Below are 18,486 nucleotides of genomic sequence, written 5' to 3'. Positions count from 1 at the left end.
GGTAGCAGATACAGCCAGGTAGCGCTTTGCTAACATGGCAACATAAGGATATTTGGCGTTTGTAATAGCTTTGGTCTGAATAGTCTGAACTCTCTGCGAGTGGTGGAGGCTTAAATGCTAGTGGGAGTTGGGTTTGCATTTCAGTCTTTTTTCTTTTGGTACAGGTGATATTCACGTTCGGGTGATGCCTTTTCAAGAGTGTGCAAGTTTGATGTATTGCCACCGTAACCACTTTTAGTTGAACAATGCCAACAAACAGCTTTGGTTCGGTCCACCTGTCTTTGTCCGTCATCCTTGTACATAACTGCGAAACCAAAATGTTCCCAAACCGGAGACTTCAATTATGCTGGTGGATTTTCGAGCTCAACTTTATCTGCGTTCGCCATTTTGACAGTTCCTCAAATGACTGACTACATTTGAACGTATCCCTCTGACCAGCTCTCATAGTATGCCTCTCGTCCAATGAAATGACTTGATCGCTCTATGACGCGTTGAACCCAATGTGAGCAAATTACTCTGAATGCTTCCAATAAATTGTTCACGTTCTCAATTTGTTACGTTTAACGTTATATTCGTTCGGTACACTTCGGTACGGGTACGTATACCGTTACACCCCTAGTAGAAACTATGTCCAGGACAAGGTATTTGGAAGTTTTGGAAGATTCATAGCTAACCACACTGAAGATTATGGATTATCTCATATTTTTAAACCTCAATTTGTCCTCCCCCCCCCCCCCCCCCTCTAACATCACCAGTAGTCGTAATTTAAGGGGTCATTTCTCAAAATGTTCTTCCGGGGGAGCATCCCCCCGGACCCCCCTAGTATGGTTTGGTCACCATTTCGATAGCCCCACCAAAAATATTCGTTTTCATTTGTTTCCCAGAATGTTCTTCTGAAAGGTAGGATAACTCTCTCTAAAAACATTCTTAAAATGCTAGGTAATAACCTTTGTTAAATGTTTTTCATAACATTGTTAGAACATTATGCCCTACTATTCTAAAAACGTTTTCAGCTGCAAGTTAGATTTTTTTATGTTGCCAGAATGTTATTATTTTAGAGTAGGATAACGTGCTTTATTGTTCCGATTTATCAGAAGTCTTTTTTTCTTTTTTTAAATGCGACTAGCAGCTAGTACAAGTCACTGTCGGTGTCACGTGTACTGGAGGGGACCCAGAATCAGACTCGGAATCAGCTGGTGAAAGTAAAATGTGTTTATTCGAAAAGGGGAACTGGGAGTGGAGGTTGGTTATGGCGGCAGTGGGAAACAGTAGTGATGTTACATATTGTGCCGAGGCTTCGGAGCGTGTGTCGAATAATCCATGAAGCTTTTTGTGAAGCTTGTATCGAGGCTTGTATCGTTTTGGGACAGTGACGTCATCGATGACAAACGAAGCCTTGCTGCCTGTCGATACCATGTGACTGCTTCAGGAAGCGATTCAGATCGGTTGAACCACAACTCTCATATTACCCCTCCTGTACCTGGGCCTGGTGGATGGAATTAAGAGAGCTCAGACCCTCACTTATATAGAGGTTGGAACATGTCATAAGTAAGTATAAATAAATAAAAGCATAAATAAATGTAGTCATGCCAGAAAGAACGAGATTGCGGATGTGGCCGAGATGGGTTTTCTCCGCATGGTGGCTGGTGGGATAAGGTGAGAAGTTCAGTCATCCGGGAGGGACTCGGAATTTAACCGCTCCTCCTTCAGGTCGAAAGGAGCCAGTTGAGGTGGTTCGGGCACCTAGTAAGGATGCCACCTGGGCGCCTCCCTAGGGAGGTGTTCCAGGCACGTCCCGCTGGGTAGACACCAAGGGGTAGACCTAGGACCAGGTGGAGGGTTTATATCTCTTCGCTGGCCTGGGAGCGCCTTGGGATACCCCAGTCAGAGCTGGTTGATGTGGCCAGGGAAAAGAAAGTTTGGGGCTCTCTGCTGGAACTGCTACCCCCGCGACCCGACCACGGATAAGCGGGAGAAGATGGATGGATGGATGGATAAATAAATGTAGGAATAAAAACATGAATAAATAAATAAACAAATAAATACAGGAACAAATAGTGTAGAGTGTTTTCAGGTAGATTCAGTGTGTGGGCTGTGGCTCAGCTGGAACGCAGTTGACTATGAAGGTAGATATGGTGCAAAATGTGAGAGCGTGTAAAACCTGATGTGAGCACTTGCAGAAAAAAAATCTGAGCTTGTCTGCATACATTTACACTTCACAATATCCACGTAACTGTGAACCAAATGTACACTTGTATAAAATATCCACGTAACTGTGAATCAAATGTACACTTGTAAAAAATATCCACGTAACTGTGAACCAAATTTGGAGTCACAGAAAAAAAAAAAAAGTTTTGTAGCTTGTAGAAAAAAAATGAACTTAGAGATGAAATGTTCACTTGCAAAAAAAATACATATTTTTTAAATATATTTTCCATTACAACTGTAACTTTATTTATTACAACCTCTCAAATCAGTCATTACAACTTGACGAATCTGCTCTGTGGCAGTATAAATCGACGAATCTGCGGTCTTGACTTTTGCTACACTTCTTGCGATAAATGTGTCGCAAAAGTAATTTTCACCTGTAGATGTGGGGGGAGGGAGGGGGGTTGGAGCTATCAGAAGGACGAGGCTCGGGTGACTTGAGACTGCGGGCCTAACGGTTCGTGTCGCTACCAGTCCGCTGACATGGCGCATCCATCAACGGTACATTTTGCCCATTACTTGCCCAGTATTACTTTAAATATTATTATTGTGATTGAGGATTAAATCCGCTTTGAAGACCACCATTTTATATCATGCAGTTTAACGGCAAAATAACGTCAGTCAGCCAGCTAACGCTAGCTTTGTTGAGTTTATGCTAGCTAAACAAGTAGTGGTTGTAGTCTATACAGCAGTAATTCATATATTATAGCCTACTGCTTTGGCACTAACGGTTGATAACCGTTTATGAAAATAAAACCAATTGAACTGTACTGAAATAATGACAAGTTTTATAAGTGTCTTGGGCTCCTGCTGTGTTTTTAAAGCCTTTGTAAATTATCCATGCTATTTTCTATTTAGAACGAATACTTCAGAATCTTAAAATCCCTTAACGTTTGTATGCAATGTGCTAAATTCAACTCTGGAATCAAGCAAATATTAATATGTTTGCATGACATTAGTTATTTATATTTTGCCATCACTGAACTATACGTTTAATACATTTAAGTCAAGCTAAGGTACATGTTATGGTAGCTAGTTAGTGCTCTTACCTGTGAGGCCTCCTCCAAACAGCATAATAACCAGACTGTATCATTAAAACTAAGTACCAGTTCTAGATCCTTGACTTTAGACAAACAATTCAAAAGACAACATGTATTTAAAGACCAATCTTTATTTGAAGGTGCCTCTTAACCTGAGATATTAGTTATACAGTAATAGTATTGACAATCTAAAAAAACTGAGCAACTCAACAGTCAACTTTATATTTCTTATTGTCTAAAGCATTTATTATTTTCATTTTCCCCCTCTCATATTCACTGTGGACGGATTGAGACAGCGTGGTGTCCAGAGGGCTGCAGAGACTTCAGGGAGAAACCTCCGTGTGATGGACGTCCTGTCTGTTGGTTTGGAGAGGACTGAGGGTCTTTCCTCAGCGAGGAGGACCAGGCCTGATGGAGGAGGACCAGGCCTGATGGAGGAGCCCATGCTGGGCATAGCTGATACCAACTGCACAGGCCTAGTCTGTCACTTTATTTGAATACATGTGTTTACTTATACATTTAATAGGTTTACACCTTCTGTCCATATGTGCTTTTTATTTAAAACATTTGATTAACTTTTGGTTCACATTTCAATAAATTGTATTTGCACTCCTTTTGTCCATTATTCTTACTGAAAATGTTAGATTACACATTCACATCTGACTGAAGATTGGCCCCATTTATTTGTGACGTTGCAAACTCTGCGGTACAAGGCACAGGTGATGTGAAGCTCATAAAGTGAGGCAAATAGAAATAATCAGCTGATGGAGTGTAGATGTGGAAATAGGTGCATTCGATCAGCTGACTATGTTTTTCACCAGACTTTATAAGCCTGACTATAACCACCCCTTCTCTGAGGTGCAGGCAGTGTCACAAACAAATGATGGTCCTGATAGACTACAAAAATATTCGGTGTGCAGATCTTTGTTTTCAAAATAAAAGTAGTTTCTTAGTGAATGTCCTGTACTGGTCTTAAAATCTCATAACATCAGCTTTTAATGTTCCTCTTGGATGTTCTTCTTGACCCTCAGAGAAGGAGAAGATGTTGTGTCTTTCGGGCATGTCCTTTCCTAACAAAAATGACAGGAAACATAAAACATTATTGCAGAACAAGTGTGTTATTTATGAAAGAGGAGTTTAGGGTCTGTTGATATAATTATTTTTTAATTGTAATCAGATTATGAATGAACAGTATGAAATTCATCAACATTGAAATATATGTTATTATCAAAATAATATTTAACTGTTATCAAAACGTAGTGCAACTGTAGAAGCTTGCTCTGTTGTCTCACTGAAAGAATAACTTTTACCACGTTTTTTACAAACAATATTGAGAGATAAATAGTAGCAGTTCTCACTATGTGTTAAATATCTTTGCCTTCAATACATTAAATTAGAAAGCTGACAAAGTCATATTGCTTGTTAACATCTAAATGTGACTTTTTGCATGGAAAAAACCCTCAAATTAACTGATGTGTAGGTGATCTAGTATTTAGTATTGTTTAATGGAATGTATATCAGTGTATTCAAGTCAATACTTCATTCATTTAAACCAATATCTTTCTTGATTCTTTGTACAGTATGAAAAAAGTGTCTTAGTACCTGTGCTGAAGTTCACTGCTGTGAGGAGTCCAGTTCTGTCTCTCACTCTCTGGTCCAGCCTGTCTGCATCACCTGGACACCTTAAACAAACAGATATATATGTAAAGTACCATGTGTACAAACAATATAACTGATTATCTTCTGTTGAACATGTTGGATTGTGTATTGTCCGAGTCAGGGTCGTTTTTATTTTACTGTAACTTTGGAAATTGTGTTACCAATGCTTACTGTTTATTTGATATCAATTTGTAATACAATTAATAAAAACAACAAGGTTTGGGTTCGTTCTTCAGATGACTGTGACGTTAACTTGTAAGCTCAATAATGAACTCCAGCTCAACCAACCATATTGTAATATCTAAGTAATCATCTTGAAATATGACATTAATAATTGTAATATACACACATCTTATTGTGAGGTTGATTTCACATACACTACTTCGACGTTAGCTAAATAGAAAATAGCATGGATAATTTACAAAGGCTTTAAAAACACAGCAGGAGCCCAAGACAATTATAAAACTTGTCATTATTTCAGTACAGTTCAATTGGTTTTATTTTTCATAAACGGTTATCAACAGTTAGTGCCAAAGCAGTAGGCTATAATATATGAATATACTTGTTTAGCTAGCATAAACTCAACAAAGCTAGCGTTAGCTGGCTGACTGACGTTATTTCGCCGCTAAACTGCACAATATAAAACGGTGGTCTTCAAAGCGGATTTAATCCTCAATCACAATAATAATATTCAAAGTAATACTGGGCAAGTAATGGGCAAAACTTACCGTTGATTGACGCGCCATGTCAGCGGACTGGTAGCGACACGAACCGTTAGCGAACAGTTAGCCCTGCAGTCATCCGGTTCGACCTGACTGTGACTGTGACTGTGACTGACCCAAGCCCAAGCCTCGTTGTTCTGATAGCTCCGCCCCTTCACTCCAACCCCCCTCCCTCCCCCACATCTACAGGTGAAAATTACTTTTGCGACTTTTTTTATCGCAAGAAGTGTAGCAAAAGTCAAGACCGCAGATTCGTCGATTTATAGAGCAGATTCGTCAAGTTGTAATGACTGATTTGAGAGGTTGTAATAAATAAAGTTGCAGTTGTAATGGAAAATATATTTAAAAAATATGTATTTTTCTGCAAGTGAACATTTCATCTCTAAATTCATTTTTTTCAACAAGCTTTTTTCTTCTGTGACTTCAAATTTGGTTCACAGTTACGTGGATATTTTATACAAGTGTACATTTGGTTCACAGTTACGTGGATATTTTATACAAGTGTAAATGTAAGCACACAAACTCAGATTTTTTTTCTGCAAGTGCTCACATCAGGTTTTACACACTCTCACATTTTGCACCATATCTACCTTCATAGTTGACTCACAACCGCAGGGTCCCTGGTTCAGCGACTCGTCAATATGTCTTTTTTTTTTTTAAATAAAAGCTCCAGCTAAATTAGATAATGCAGTTAATAAATGTTGATTGGAGATTGCTCCAGGGACAGGCATGTGACAGTCGGTCCGTTGTTCTATATGTCTGTCGGTCTCAAATCTAAAGGGTGCGATAACGATTTTTATCCAATATGCATAAACAGCGGACACTGTTTACTGTATACGCAGCCCTCACAAACCAAACATGGCCAGATAGCTTATCCAACAGTTAGAACCTACATACAACCTTTATAGTAAGAAAAAAGTGTGATTATTTTCTGATATTTTACAAATATGATATTATGAATACTGTGGGCCTACATACTTTAGTGTGATTATAAGTGCATGTGAGTGAATATTGTCATGCAAATTCGTTTTTATATGTCCTATTCATTGTCTCAATGCGCTCATACATCTTAAGAAAGTTATAATATTTTAAGAATGTTTTTAGAGAACGTTATCCTACCTTTCAGAAGAACATTCTGGGAACCAAACTAAAACTTCCAGCTGAAAACGTTTTAAGAATAGTAGGGCATAATGTTCTAACAATGTTATCAAAAACGTCTTAAGAAGGTTATCAAAAACATCTTAAGAAGGTTATCAAAAATACTTAAGAAGGTTATCACCAAACATTTCAAGAAAGTTTTTTAAAGAACGTTATACCTACCTTGCAGAAGAACATTCTGGAAACCAAAATAAAACGTCCTGCTGAAAACATTCCTAGAACAATGAATGGTAACATTCTCAGATTTCTTTGATAACCAAAAATGTCTAGCTGGGAACTCACACATTCCACCGCAAAAATGCAAAAGAAGAATTGGGAGGGATGAAACCCTCTTTAATGGTCACACATGCAGAGCACACAGCACACACAGTGGCCGTTTCTCAATCGAGAGTACACATGCTGCAGAGCAACTATTTCAAGTATACTACGTCATAGAGTGGTGCAGAATGCTGGGCATTTAACATGCATTTAAACAGTCCTTCGGCGCCACTCGATGACGTAGTATACTTGAAATAGTTGCTCTGCAGCATGTGTACTCGCGATTGAGAAACGGCCAGTGAAATTTGTTCTCTGCTTTTAACCCATCCTAGTACCAGGAGTCTAGTACTAGGAGCAGTGGGCAGCTATTGTACAGCGCCCGGGGAGCAATGGGAATGAGGGGGGAAGGGGGATGTCCGGTGCCTTGCTCAAGGGCACCACGGCAGGGCAGGAGGTGAACTGGGACCTCTCCAAGTAGAAGTCCACACTCCATATTTAGGGCTGGTCGGGGACTTGAACCGGCGACCCAGTCCAAGCCCCTACTGACTGAGCCACTGCTGGACAGGAACAGGAACGTGTTATAAAAAAGGAACGTTTTATAAAAAAAGAATAACCTGCTGAAAACATTTTCTCAATGTTGCTTTGAAAATGTTCTTAATTTGTTATCATGTAACATTGAGGGAACGTTTTATAAAGAACATCTTTAATGTGTTACTCAACAACGTCCACAACATATCCTTAGAATGTTGCAGGCAAAACCGTTCCACCTTTGTTAACATATCACATTAAAGGAACGTTTTATAAAAAAACTTTCTGTCATCTCAGGCCTCAATAACATCCTCAAAACATCCTCTGAATGTTGCAGTTAAAATGTTATGTCTTAGTTAACCTTAAACCTTATAGTGTGGCGAAGTCACGCCCATCTACTTCCGGTCCATGGGACCTTATTTCGGAAAAATAATGTATTGAAGTCAATGGAGAGAGAAAACGTATCTTTCGATCCCGTTTGAATTGTGCCATGAATTACACATATGATTTTGTCGTAAAACTGTTGAAATATAAGACTATGAAAAATATGCAACTAGAAAGACTACAAATTCCAGAGTCGCGTAAGTGATGTCACAATTGTTTTCCTCCACTAAGAGATAGCTAAGATCAGCGCCATATAGATATAATCTATCTATCTATATGGCGTTGACTAAGATAAGATAACTTTAACAAGATGCCTGTGTGCTTAGTACCAGGTTGTTATCATACCAGCAATGGGTCTTGCTCGTTCTTTCGCTTCCCGTCTGATGAAAGGACCAGGAGTGGCTGGATCAAGTTAGCTACCTAGCTAGTAGCTAGCACATTAGTTAGCATTACAGCCTTGTCATTTTTATTAGCCTTAACATGAAGTAACATTAAGTAACCCAAAATGTTAAACAGTAAGAGTAGTAGTCATATATATAAATATAAATGCAACACTTTTGTTTTTGCTCCCATTTTTCATGAGATGAACTCAAAGATCTAAAACATTTTCTATATACACAAAATAACGATTACTCTCAAATATTGTTCACAAATCTAACAAAAATCTGTAATAGTGAGCACTTCTCCTTTGCCGAGATAATCCATCCCACCTCACAGGTGTGGCATATCAAGATGCTGATTAAACAGCATGATTATTGCACAGGTGTGCCTTAAGCTGGCCACAATAAAAGGCCACTCTGAAACGTGCAGTTTTGCTTTATTGGGGGGGTCTGGGGGGGTCCGAAAACCAGTCAGTATCTGGTGTGACCACCATTTGCCTCACGAAGTGCAACACATCTCCTTCGCATAGAGTTGATCAGGTTGTTGATTGTGGCCTGTGGAATGTTGGTCCACTCCTCTTCAATGGCTGTGCGAAGTTGCTGGATATTGGCAGGAACTGGAACACGCTGTCGTATATGCCGATCCAGAGCATCCCAAACATGCTCAATGGGTGACATGTCTGGTGAGTATGCTGACCATGCAAGAACTGGGATGTTTTCAGCCTCCAGGAATTGTGTTCATATCCTTGCAACATGGGGCCGTGCATTATCATGCTGCAACATGAGGTGATGGTCGTGGATGAATGGCACAACAATGGGCCTCAGGATCTCGTCACGGTATCTCTGTGCATTCACAATGCCATCAATAAAATGCACCTGTGTTCGTCGTCCATAACATACGCCTGCCCATACCATAACCCCACCACCACCATGGGCCACTCGATTCACAACATTGACATCAGAAAACCGCTCACCCACACAACGCCACACACGCTGTCTGCCATCTGCCCTGAACAGTGAAAACCGGGATTCATCCGTGAAGAGAACACCTCTCCAACGTGCCAGACGCCATCGAATGTGAGCATTTGCCCACTCAAGTCGGTTACGACGACGAAGTCAGGTCGAGACCCCGATGAGGACGACGAGCATGCAGATGAGCTTCCCTGAGACGGATTCTGACAGTTTGTGCAGAAATTCTTTGGTTATGCAAACCGATTGTTGCCTTTTATTGTGGCCAGCCTAAGGCACACCTGTGCAATAATCATGCTGTCTAATCAGCATCTTGATATGCCACACCTGTGAGGTGGGATGGATTATCTCGGCAAAGGAGAAGTGCTCACTATCACAGATTTTTTCAGATTTGTGAACAATATTTGAGAGAAATGGTTATTTTGTGTATATAGAAAATGGTTTAGATCTTTGAGTTCATCTCATGAAAAATGGGAGCAAAAACAAAAGTGTTGCATTTATATTTTTGTTCAGTGTAATACAGAAAGGGAATTTCTGAATGCATGTGAGGATCATGAAATATACGGCTTTTTTATTGTTGTGTTGGTGATGCATCTTATGATTGCTGTTGACAGTGTTATTAGGTAATAGTGTACTGAGTGACAAAGTGTTGGTACATCAGTGAATTTGAGATGTTGTATGTGTTTATGATTACCTGTGATGAGCTGTGTTGGTAAAAACGCAAAAGGCTGCAGAGAAATGTGTTACTATTTAAATCTGTGTGATCGCCACACATAGCAGGACTTCATAAGAAATCGACGGACAGTGAGCCATGAAAAAAGACAAAGTAGGTGTGTGTGTGTGTGTGTGTGTGTGTGTGCGTGCGTGCGTGCGTGTGTGTGTGTGTGTGTGTGTGTGTGTGTGTATCTGTGTGAGAGAGAGAGAAAGTTAAGTAGAGGAAGAGATAGTGTTGCTGACAGCCTGTCACATTGCAAACAATGTACACGCACACACTCACAGGCACACATTAAAGTGCACCTATCATGCTATTTTAAAGGCATATATTATGGGTCTCAGATATATAAAAATATATAAACACATGTCTATGATGTGTTTTGCTCAAAATACAAACAGATAATGCATTTTAGACATCCCTTATATCCCTCTATTCCAGCCCTGTTAGAGAAACGCGGATTTTGGGTCCTTAGCTTGAAAACAAAAAATAAGAGGAGGCGGAGCTAATGCCTGATCAGAACTCGACCGGAGATAAAGTTAATTTCTGCTGTGATAAAACGCCCTCCTGTTCTAAACCACATCAAGGATTATTTCTGAAACAGTATGGAGCTCAAATGCTTTTTCTCTTGCGGGTTTATCACAAGGTGAGTTCCTTTTTTTATTTCCTGCTTTTTAAACACATGTGCTCTACAGCACAGGTCAATCAATCAATCAATGTTTATTTATATAGCCCAATATCACAAATGTTATATTTGTCTCAGTGGTCTTCACAGTGTGTACAGAATATCAGTATGACAATACGACACCCTCTGTCCTTAGACCCTCACATCGTACAAGGAAAAACTTCCAAAGAAAACCCAGTTTAAAGGGAAAAATGGGAGAAACCTCAGGGAGAGCAACAGAGGAGGGATCCCTCTCCCAGGACGGACAGACGTGCAATAGATGCCGTGTGTAAATTGAAAAGATAATACATTTGCAACATAGGTAGTCCAAATGTTTGGAAATGCATGTGTGTATAATAGGAAGATGAATCCACGAGGATATCCATCCAGGACCTATGATCCAGGACCACAGCCACGACTCAAGATCCAGCGCTCGCGATCCAGGACACAGGACCGCAGGATCATCCATGACTCCGGATCCCAGCGTATATAGACACCAAATAGAAAGACATTTGGGGAAGCTGGGTTAATCGGAACATGAGTGTACACGGGTATAGACAGAGAGAAGGAAGAAGTAAGATGTCCCCCGACAAACTAAGCCTATATCAGCAAAACTAGGGGCTGAATCTAATCAGCCCTAACTATAAGCTTTATCAAAAAGGAAGGTCTTAAGCGCACTCTTAAAAACGGATAGGGTGTCTGCCGCCCGAACACAAACTGGAAGCTGATTCCACAAATGTGGAGCTTGATAAGAAAAGGCTCTGGCTCCCATTGTACTTTTAGAGATTCTAGGAACAACCAACAACCCTGCATTCTTGGAACACAATGCCCTAGTAGGACAGTAGGGTATAATGAGTTCTTTAAGGTAAGATGGCGCCTGCCCATTAAGGGCTTTGTAGGCGAGAAGAAGAATTTTAAATTCTATCCTGTGTTCTATAGGGAGCCAGTGTAAGGCAGCCAGAACAGGAGTAATGTGGTCCCTTTTCCTAACTCTGGTTAGTACACGAGCCGCAGCATTTTGAATCAGCTGAAGCGACTTGATTGACTTCTTGGTACTCCCTGATAATAAAGAGTTACAATAATCCAGCCTAGAAGTAACAAATGCATGGACTAGTTTCTCTGCATCGTTTTGAGGCAAGATATGCCTGATCTTTGCAATGTTACGTAGATGGAAGTAGGCGGTCCTTGAAATTGATTTTATGTGGGCGTTAAAGGATAAATCCTGATCAAATATAACACCAAGATTCCTTACAGTCTCACTGGAGGCCAAATTAATGCCATCCATAGTTAGTATGTCTTTAGATAATTTGTTTCGTAGATTCTTCGGGCCAAGTACAATAACTTCAGTTTTGGTCGTGTTTAACATCAAAAAGTTTAAGGTCATCCACGTTTTTAAGTCCTTAAGGCAGTCTTGAATTTTATTTAGATGATTAATTTCATCAGGCTTGATTGATAAATATAGTTGAGTATCATCCGCATAACAATGAAAGTTTACAGAATGATTCCTTATAATATTGCCTAACGGAAGCATATATAATGTGAACAAAATAGGTCCGAGCACTGAGCCCTGTGGCACTCCATAGCTAACTTTGGTTTGCGTGGAAGATTCATCGTTAACACGTACAAACTGAGAGCGTTCAGATAGATAGGACCTAAACCAGCCTAAAGCAGTTCCCTGTATGCCAACTAAGTGCTCTAGTCTTTGCAATAGGATATCATGGTCGATAGTATCAAATGCAGCACTGAGATCGAGCAAAACAAGAATAGAGACAAGTCCCTTGTCTGAGGCTATTAGAATATCATTTGTGACTTTAACCAGAGCTGTCTCTGTGCTATGATGTGTTCTAAAGCCAGACTGAAAATCTTCAAATAAATCATTGTTTTTTAAGTAATCACACAACTGTTTTGCGACCGCTTTCTCAAGAATTTTTGAGAGGAACGGAAGATTAGAAATAGGTCTATAGTTGGCTAAAACCTCTGGATCGAGGTAGTGCTTTTTAAGAAGCGGTTTTATCACTGCTACTTTGAATGATTGTGGAACATAGCCTGATAATAAAGACATATTCATAATATTTAATAAAGAAGTGCTAATTAATGGAAAAACTTCCTTCAACAGCTTAGTTGGAATTGGGTCTAACATGCACGTTGATGGTTTAGAAGAGAGAATCATTGAATGTAATTGTTCAAGGTTAATGGCTGAAAAGCATTCTAGTTTACTATCTAGTGTAATATTAGAACTTACGATTCCGGGAGCTGTTGATAACACTATACTGGTCGAAGGCAAGAGGTCATTAATTTTGTTTCTAAGAGTAACAATTTTATCGTTAAAAAAGCACATAAAATCATTACTACTGAGTGCTATGGGAATAGAAGGCTCAGTCGAGCTGTGGCTCTCTGTCAGCCTGGCTACAGTGCTGAAAAGAAATCTTGCATTATTCTTATTCTCATCTATTAATGAAGAGTAGTAGGCTGCTCTCGCTTTACGCAGTGCTTTCTTATATTCATTGAGAGTAATATGCCAAATTAAACGAGATTCTTCAAGTTTAGTGGAACGCCATATCCTTTCAAGTTGTCTAGACTTTTGCTTTATTTTGCGGGTTTCGGCATTATGCCATGGAGCTAATCTATGTTGTTTTATTTTCTTCTTTTTCAAAGGAGCAACAGAGTCTAATTTTATTCGCAGCGCATCTATAGCACTATCATCAACATGATCAATTTGGGGTGGTGTACATTTTGTATAAGTTTCCTCCCCTACATGCAGACATGCTATCGAGTTAAGTATTGGTGGAATCTCTTCCTTAAATGTGGCTATAGCACTAACAGATAGGTTTCTGCTGCAAGAGCTTTTGACTAATGCTTTGTAGTCTAGTAACAGTACTTCAAAAGTTACTAAGAAATGGTCGGATAAAGCAGGATTATGCGGTTCGACTAATAGTTGCTCAATTTCAATACCATAAGTCAGAACAAGGTCGAGAGTGTGATTATAACAGTGGGTTGGTTTATTTACACTCTGACAGAAACCAACAGACTCTAATATAGAGTTAAATGCAACAGTAAGGCTATTTTTATCATCGTCAACATGAATATTAAAGTCACCTACGATAATTACTTTATCTGTTTTAAGTACCAAAGTTGATAAAAACTCAGAGAATTCTGATAAGAATTCTGAATAAGGACCTGGTGCACGATACACTGTAACAAATAAGATTGGCTGCAAAGTTTTCCAGGTCGGATGCGTAAGACTAAAAACGAGGCTTTCAAAAGAGGTATAATTACATTTTGGTTTAGTATTGATAAGTAAACTTGAGTCAAAGATTGCTGCAACTCCACCTCCTCGGCCCGTGCCTCGAGCAATATGAGTGTTGACATGGCTGGGTGGAGTGGCCTCATTTATGCTGACATATTCTTCATGTCTCAACCAAGTTTCAGTGAGACAGCATATATCAATATTATAATCTGATATTAAATCATTTACCAATATTGCTTTAGATGCTAGAGATCTTATGTTTAAGAGACCACATTTAATCTTCCTGTTTTGTTGCACTGTAGTAGTTGTTACATTTACTTTTATTAGGTTATTATGTATGACACCTCTATTAGGTTTTACCTTAAATTGTCCTTGGGCAGACACACACACCGCTAATATTGGGTATTTTATTGGGTTCGGGATTCCTATGGGTGACTGCCTAGGAGAGAGCGCAGAGAAGCGTGTAAGACTGCGACTCTGCCTCCTGGTCTCAACTCCAGTTTGTCATGGTTTACGTCCACAAAGCCCTGAAATGTTTGCCGAAATGAGATCTGCACCTTTCAAAGTAGGGTGAATGCCGTCTCTCTTAATCAGACCAGGTTCTCCCCAGAAGGCTGTCCAATTATTTACGAAGCCCACATTGTTTGCTGGGCACCACCAAGACAACCAGCGCTGAAATGATGACATGCGGCTATACATGTCATCATTGATCAGATTGGGGAGGGGACCAGAGAAGATTACGGTGTCCGACATTGTTTTAGCATAACTACACACCGACTCCACATTAAGTTTGGTGCATTCTGATTGGCGTAAACGAACATCATTACCACCGACGTGAATAACAATCCTACTGTATTTACGTTTAGCTTTAGCCAGCAGTTTAAGATGCGCCTCAACGTCGCCCGCTCTGGCCCCCGGAATGCATGTGACTGTGGAGGTTTCGGTCTCTAAATTCACGTGTCTCATAATAGAGCTACCAATAACCAGAGTTGGCTTCTCAGCGGGTTAGCTCTGAGTGTTAGCGAGGCTTGCTGATGTAAACAAAGACGAGATTACATCCAAAGCACGTCAGGCATTGTTTCTGATAGCAATTTTCTGTGGGTCCACCATCCGAAATTACGTCATATCGGCAGCAAATCTGTATCCGCTCGTTGAACCCCCATTTTTTAAAGATTGGTTACGGAGGAAAAGCGAAAGGGTTTTATCTTCTGAAGCTGCGTGAGTTCCACGACACACCGGGGACACATATGTACGTATAAAAGACATACAAAAGTGCATTTTGCATGATACAGATGTAGCACCTAATTTCAGACTCCAGCCTACAGCTTCCTGCCTAGGACCTGCCCAGCGCCATATAGACTGAGAGTTACGTCATCTCCGTTCACTCCAATGGACCACTTTTTTACAGCAATGGCGGATCGTGGAGCCTCTCAATTGTTCCCCGGAAGTTAGCGCCAAGGCTAGCAGAGCTGTAGAGTTGCAGCATAATAGACCGTTCGTGACGGACTTTTAAAGGTAAGACGAAGTTTAAAGATTTATATTACGGATATTATCAGTACATCTGATTCAAATTAACATGTGTATTAAAGGATGTCAGTGGATTATCCCTAAATTAGTAGATTTAGGGAACGTTTACAGATAACAGATTAAGCTAGGACACCGAGTCAAGTTAGCAACACACGTTGAACAGCCTTTTAATTGTAAATTCCGTTCTCTTAATGTCATTTCGTCCAACGTTGTTGAATTAGAGAAGAGGGGCTTCCAAACGGGATTGTATGCGGGGGTGGAGGGAGTTAAATATTAGATAAATATAACTTTGGTGCGTGTAAGAGTGAGTGTTTTTAGCAGAGCCATATTGTGTCCTTGTGATTATGTTGATTATTACCTGTCTGTATAATGTTGCAGCTCAGCTGATTTTGGATTGATGGCAAAGGGAGAGGGACTTAAGTGAGAGTGAAAACGCAAGGTAAGTTTAATACTACTGTTTTATATAAGTAAACACCTTATCTCCCCAAGGCACTTTCCCATCCAATAGGTGTGCTATATAGGTGTGAACCAGAGGGGGGTTCAATGGAGCCTGAATACCTGCACTGAGACCCTCACCCTGCACCCGAGTCTCAACTCTGTGTTTTTCAAGCCTTTCCCTGTTTTTTTGTATAAAATAAAACATTAAGCTTTCCCAATGGTGTGGTTTTTGTTTTGTGAAAAAGTGCAAATGCATTGTTTGTATATAATTACATCACATATTTTGTTGCTGTTGGTCGTGAAATTGCTCCTGCTGACTTGAGCCAGCCATTTTTTCCTCCACTCCGTGTCAGTGGGGAAGCCGTACATTCGTACTCCTTTCTCAGAGCGATTTGAGCATCCCCAGGCAGCACAGCAAACCATGGTGGCGACTAGGAGGCAGCACAGCAAACCATGGTGGCGACTAGGAGGCAGCACAGCAAACCATGGTGGCGACAGGAGGCAGCACAGCAAACCAGGACAACACGGAGGAAAAGGCACCAACAAACTGCATGATATGCTATTCAATGTTTATTGAATTCCATGTATTTGCAATGGATGTTCCTAAAACAACACATTTAACATCATCATCATCATGCTGCTGCTGCTAGTCCTTTGATAGTCACCCGTCGGTCTCCTGTCCTTTCTGAAAGCCATAAAGATGACATTAGTCATTTAGATAACTTGTGTCTTCAATTACCATGGGATTACTGAAACTACCATGAATTTAAGAAAATGGTAGAAATTAATCTAATCTGAATTTTAAAGCATTACTTTAGATCCCCTCCCTCTAAATATATCAATAAACATTATAAAGTGATGCTCCTGACTACCATCCAAGTTTAAGAAGATAATATTGGTTTTAAAGAATTCAAAGCTATACATAAACAGCAACAGGCTCTTTAACCAAGGCACTGTTAGCCTAACATGTAAACTAGTTGTTCACAATAATCCTAATATTATCACTTAATATTAGCAAATTCTATTTTATTTTTTAAAACATATTGATGTAAATACATACACAAATCGATTTTTTGTATAAATATTGCAAATCAAAACCTTTATTCACTAATAATTACCAAAAATCGTAGTTCTATCTCCTGTTTTCAATGCATTCACATTGCCCGCCATGAACTTCCGGGGAACGATCCTCATCTACATGAACCACGTGACGATAACCGTTTTTGGAGTTCCGTTGTCGTAACTCTTCTATCTATAGGCGCATTCACAGCGCAGTACTTTTCCCACAAAGGTTCATCAGAACTTAGTTCATGAGAACTCTTTAGTTCTCATGAACTAAGTACAGATCGCGTTCACACCGGAATAAGTCCCTGGGGGTGGATTAGGCAAATGAAGCCGCTGACATCACTTCTTCTTCTGCTTTGGGTTTACTGGCAGACCGCAAACCACTTCACGGCATATACTGCCGCCCAAAATCCCCGGCCGGAAGTCCCCGGAGTTGGGGACTGGCTTCAGTAGAAGCTGCTGGGACTCCCAGCAGCTTCTACTGAAGCCTTCCGAGTAAATCGCCAGAACGCCGACACCTCCTCATCTCCACCGCTCCCATGTTTTATTTTGTGTTGCCATAAGTTAGTCTCTCTGCGTTTCCGCGCTGGGCTAATGCTAATGCTAATGCGAGGATAATAAAATGGCGGCTTCACAAAACTTTTTTGGAGTTTTACGGGCCGTGGTTTGCAATCCGCCCAGCCAATCAGACATAGGAACCTTTTTCTCCCACGAAAGTCCCTGCTCTCTAAAAAGGGGGTGAAAAGGTTCTCATGAACTAATTTTAGTTCCGGCTCTTTTTGGTGTGAACGCAACATTTCGGAACTATATCAGAACTAAAGTGGGAAAAGTACTGCGGTGTGAACGCACCTGATATGGCGCTGGACCTGCCTAAGACCAGTATCGAGGAATGTTAAGCCCTCCCACTATTTTCCAAGAGGGCGTTGCCAGATTTTCAATTTCAGGTTTTAACCAGGAGATGGCGCTTCATTCACAAATACAGAAAGACAAGTTTCATGGACTTGCAGTTGTGTTTTGAAGAGCATTTGAACACATCAATATTTTAGATCTAATCTTGTAATTCAATAATATATAGTCTTTATATATTAAATAATCATAATAATAATGTAAATGTTTACATTACACGTCGCTATTTGTTATGCTCATACTTTTACCTTTACAATCGTTTGCTTTAATATGCAGTATATTTTTTGTATATTTTTGTGTTTGCTTCCTCCTGCTCCCGTTCGGACACATACTGTATGATTTATTATTATTATTATTAATATGAAGATATTATTAAGATAAGATAAGATGTTACTTTATTGATTGAACATTTTAGTTTAGAATGTGCTGTCCCACTGTAATTCAGAAGGCTCACAGGTCACATTCCGACCATTTTTAAAACAATAGGTGCTTTCACACCGTCTACTGTTTGATTTGTATAGAGCAGGGGTCTCCAACCTTTCTTCATCTGAGAGCTACTTTGAACAAATTAAAGTGGCCAAGAGCTACTTTCATCCCATCACTTACATTTATTCACATAGC

The 18,486-nt window shown here is 40.0% G+C and overlaps 1 long non-coding RNA gene across 2 annotated transcripts; it reads right to left on the bottom strand.

Annotated features, from left to right (window-relative positions):
• Positions 1-4,220: 4,220 nt before the first annotated feature.
• Positions 4,221-5,697, bottom strand: LOC139435675 (uncharacterized). Of its 2 annotated transcripts, none has more exons than XR_011644884.1 (3): positions 5,636-5,697; positions 4,851-4,930; positions 4,221-4,318 (listed from the first exon to the last, which is right to left on the bottom strand). It is a non-coding gene; the product is annotated as an uncharacterized lncRNA (long non-coding RNA). The 2 variants fall into 2 exon arrangements; XR_011644885.1 differs by having other exon boundaries at positions 4,851-4,922.
• Between the last annotated feature and the right edge of the window lie 12,789 nt (positions 5,698-18,486).

Source organism: Pseudochaenichthys georgianus, chromosome 17, assembly GCF_902827115.2.
Source record: "Pseudochaenichthys georgianus chromosome 17, fPseGeo1.2, whole genome shotgun sequence".
Lineage (NCBI taxonomy): Eukaryota > Metazoa > Chordata > Actinopteri > Perciformes > Channichthyidae > Pseudochaenichthys > Pseudochaenichthys georgianus.
This window is presented reverse-complemented; position numbering and strand designations above follow the sequence as displayed.